This window comes from Cicer arietinum, chromosome 4 (assembly GCF_000331145.2).
Source record: "Cicer arietinum cultivar CDC Frontier isolate Library 1 chromosome 4, Cicar.CDCFrontier_v2.0, whole genome shotgun sequence".
NCBI lineage: Eukaryota > Viridiplantae > Streptophyta > Magnoliopsida > Fabales > Fabaceae > Cicer > Cicer arietinum.
Genome location: NC_021163.2, coordinates 49,905,713 through 49,910,295, shown reverse-complemented (window position 1 = coordinate 49,910,295; position 4,583 = coordinate 49,905,713).

Sequence of the window (4,583 nt, the reverse complement as noted above, 5' to 3'; positions counted from 1 at the left end):
CTATTTACTCAAAATCTAACATGCGTGGTAGAAAAAGTAAAGAGCAATCAAACAATTCATATATCACTTTTTTTCTAACAGCAAACACATTGGGAAAGAGGCTGCTGGTACTTGAAGAGCATAGTTTGAAAGACTGAATATGACTATAATAAGTACAAAAACATATATTTTCCTTAAGGTCCTTAGGGTAGTCATAAATAATATCACATGAAATTATCTACTTTTCAAATGAAAAAGACGTTTGATATTCCACCATTACATTCCTAAGTAAACTTGTCCAAGTAACATGGGAACAAATGCACATGATAAGAATCAATATCAATGCCTCAATGGAATGTACGTCTTCGAAGTCTTTTAATCATTTTTAGTTGAAGATCTTTGCCCATTACTTTTCTCTTTAATTTTTTTTTATTATATTATACTTTTACTCAATTTAGATTTAGGTTTCACTATTGTCTTTAAAATGGTTTTCGTTCCAATTTGATTTTTGGACCTAGTTTATTTTGTAAAAATATTTTTTATTTTTACTTTTTAAAATTTATATTAAGTTTACTTACTATTAAATGTGAGACTTATGAAATAAATAATTATTTGTATTTTTAAAAACAATAAAAATATAAAATAATTATTTTCTTTATTTTTAAAAATGTATCATTCCGAACTAACATTTCATATTTTTTTCCACGACAATAATTAACGTCATGGGTCGTACTTCTCATAGTAAGTTAAAATTAATACAAAATTTTGAAAAAAAAAACACAATAAATGGACCTTTTAATTTCAAAAGTTATAGAATTTAGTCATTTTCATTGGTTTTTCATTTGTGTCTATCAAATTTGTCCTAGGTGTCATATATTTAGAGTGATTTGGCAAATGTTTAAGGTGATATAATTTGGTAAATGACTCAGCATCATTCTCTTCTTTTCCCAAATTATAGATATGGGATTTCACTTTTATTTTTCCTTTCTCCCCCAAATCAAAGAACTACTTTTTAAAACTAGTTCTATTTTTCTATCTCTCTTTTATTTATTTATTTATTATAAATGGCATAAACATTGTACGGTATAAAGATAAGTTATATAAAATAAAGAGAATCTTATGGATTAACAAATGAGAACAAGTATACTGCCAAACTAAATTATATATGGTGGATCTTTATACATCACATAAATTCATTTGTTATCTTTATGAAAATTGTAAAGTATGGTGCAGAGCATCCAGAGATGAGGACCATATGTTATTTTATATTGGTACTAAAGGTTTCATCATTAATAGGTTTCATTTTCTGGATTCAAGGTGGAATCAACCAAGATGAATAATAATGCATAATTTATTATTGAAGGGCTCTCATTTGGGTGGGAAACATTGAATTTAATTGAATGTTTTTGACTAATGAGCAAAGGCCAAGGCTATTCAATCTTTTGAGTGGAGATTGTATAAAATAGTGATAAGGACATTACCACTAAGGCCAAAACCAAAGTGACCAATTAAAGAAAGTTAATAAATTAATAAAAATGTACTAGAGATATTTGGCCTATTTTATTCTTATTTGTTGAATTATTCCTAACTCCAACTTCCAATACATGCATTGCTCCCTCAAGGCATTAATAAGAAAAAATAAATATTTCTTGGTTATATTATATAATATGTGATCTAAAATATACCAAGATTTTGAAAGTTTCCTCCAATAATTTGATGTGAAATTGGGTGATGTCATCAAAAATTATCAACTACCTTATAATTTGTCAATATGCTGATGTAAAGATAATACACTAAAACTCCACTATAAAGCTAACAGTGATAAAGTTTTGAGATTTAATTTTCTCCATTAATCAATAATGAACTAAATTGTATGGAAAGGTCAACTATATGTATATAATGGGACACTATATCAAATTATGTAGAGCATTACAAGAATAAAAATGTATAGTTCTACTTCCTTTAATTAGATTGTATATGAAACAAGAGTTTAGTTATCCTTCTTGATTTAGTGGTTCATTATGATGCTGAGCTACCAAGTCACCATTAACTGGACATTGACACCATTATGATTTTCATCATGAGACCTTAATGATGAATTTCCATCACCACATATTCACATAGTTATTTAAATGTTGTTTAGTCTACTCTGTTTGTTAAAACTAGTGGATGGTGGATTTTAGTAATAGGAATAAGTTTACAATGAATAGCATATAGTGGATAACTTAATTGATTAAATTTAAAGTGTTTAATAAAATTAACGGTTGAATTAAATGATAAATATAAAATGACATAAAAATTAAACTTTTACTATATTTTGTATTTTTTATTTAAAATAATAAAGGTAAAAGTGAGGAAAAAAAACTGTAAAATATTATAAACTACAAACCCAAATGTTATTTAAAATGCATTTCAAAATCTTATAGTTCGCAGAAAAAAATGCTATAAACTCATGAGAGAATGACCGGTAATAAATAACTTTGTTTTAGTTGTACAAATTTATACGTTATAAATCATGCTAGCGTTTTGTCGACGTAACACTTAAGCAAACGGGGTGTTGGATTAATTTTTTGTTTTGTTTCTAATTCACACTTTTTATTTTAAAAAAAGCATTATAAGAAAATCTTATTTTTATTATTCTTTATCAGTTATTTTTTTACTAGTTTCTTTGTCAGATCTTCTTAGAAATAAAAAATGATGTGAAGAAAAAAACGGTAAAAATAAAATGATCTTTTAAAAATTCACAATAAGGCTGGCCCAAGCCACCAAAACCGTAGCCTTTATAAGCCCAAAAAAAGGCTTAAGCTTTGACAAAAATTGCCCCCAAACAAAAACAATTATACTATTATTGATTATAAGTTAAAATGATATTTAAAATTGGCTTTAGCTTAGTTTTTTTATAACACAATTTGTAGCTTAGTTGGTAGCTCACAAATAAAAAATTAAACAAAAAAAATGTTGGTAGCATACATGGTTTTGAGCTTGCGGTTTTGGATTTTAAGCTTTCGCAATTTCATTTTGTTACTTTATGGTTTAAAAACTTAAAAGTTCCGTATATCAAATTTTAATTTTAGTATATACTTTTTTCATCTCAAAATATAAATAAAAATAGATTAAAAATAATTAATGTGTATTGTTTAGATTTTATATCAAATGTTATTTTTTTACTCATTATTGCTTAAACTTTAGGATGGAGTGGTAAATATAATAGAAAAATGAATTAATTTTTGTAAATTTTTTAATTTTATGTTATTGTTTATAACTTATAAATGTCTCATTTTAAAGTTTTTTCAAACATGTGTTTAAGTTATTGATCCATTGGGATTGTGATAGACTCTAGTTGTGTTTTTATATATTTGTCCTAGTTATGAATTGTGGACAAGACTTTAAAAATTGTGAGTTAATTAGTAGAATGATGAAAATTAATCTTATTTCCTCGTATTTTAAAATAAAAAAATTCAAATTTTAAACAGGTTTATTTGTTTTGGAAACTTTCAAAACTCATTGAATTTAATAGGATAGAAAAAAAAAACTATATGTAATTTACGTTAAATGTGGAGATAAAAATATAAATGTAAGGTATAGAATAAAATTTTATAGTATCATATGATTTAAAAAATTTAAATTTAGATAGTAAATTTAGGTAGAATCGTAAATTTGATAAACTCGTTAAAAGTGACTGAATTTGCTCAGCTGAAAACGTTAGTTAACTTGATAAACTAATATAAACAAATACGAGAGTATTGAGTTTATTAAATTTATATTATGTTAAATAGCACATACAATCCCTTAACTTAATTTTAGTTAACGTTTTAGTCTTTTATTTTTATTTTTTTTATTTTGTCATTTATTTTAATTTTAAGCGACAATTTGATCTTTTATGTTTTAAAATATCAACAATGCAAAAATAATTATCATCTTCAATATAATGTAAGTTTTATCAAATTCATAACTTAAATATTTAATTTAACTCATATTTTCATTCTTTATTTAATAAATTTAATGTTGTAAATGACTAAAACGTTAACTGAAATTAAGTTAAGGAACACGTTAAACGAATGAGCAAATTAATTAATTATACAACAACACTACGTCCAATCAGGCATCAATTACTCAAGTGTATAGTTGTAAATTTTAAATGTCCTTTTACTCTCAATTCTTTACCAACCACCGATGTGAGACTATGAGACTATTCTCAAGTATTGGTTAAAAGCACGTTAATGTCGACTATGTTAGGAAATAGATCCTCTACTTTTTTTCCTATATTTTTTGTGTTTCTTAATTTCAATTTTTTTGTTTTAAAAGATATAATAAATTTTATCATAATTAATTTATACAATTATAAAATTTTGAGTTTGAATTTGGGATAAAACATCCAACCTAATAATATCGACATTTATCAGTTAAGTTAGAACTTAAAAACTCCTAATCTCAACATTTACCACTATTTAGTATGCTCTCATTCTTATATATATCCTATTATCATAAATTGTTGGGTTTAGTTTGTTTTTTTATATAATAATAATAATAATAATAATAATAATAATAATAATAATAATAATAATAATAATAATAATAATAATAATAATAATAATAATAATAAT